This window comes from Nanorana parkeri, unplaced genomic scaffold (genome assembly GCF_000935625.1).
Source record: "Nanorana parkeri isolate BGI_ZX_2015 unplaced genomic scaffold, ASM93562v1 scaffold2472, whole genome shotgun sequence".
Taxonomy (NCBI): domain Eukaryota; kingdom Metazoa; phylum Chordata; class Amphibia; order Anura; family Dicroglossidae; genus Nanorana; species Nanorana parkeri.
Window position 1 is genome coordinate 18030 of NW_017308740.1, and position 221 is coordinate 18250.

Here is a 221-nt window from a genome sequence, read left to right on the forward strand (position 1 = left end):
TAGGCTGGAGAGGAGGGGGGGGGAAGGGGAGGGGGCGCTGATTGGCTTATATTGTGATCGGGGTGTGCGGAGGACGAGCGGTACCCAAATTAAAGAAGCAAATCGCTGGGGGTTAATATTAAAGAGAACGTGGTTGACTGTTGCCGGGAGACGAAATAGTTAAGGGGCGTGTCACGGCCCTGCGTGTGACGGAAGGCATCCCCGGAGTCACTGTAGACGGG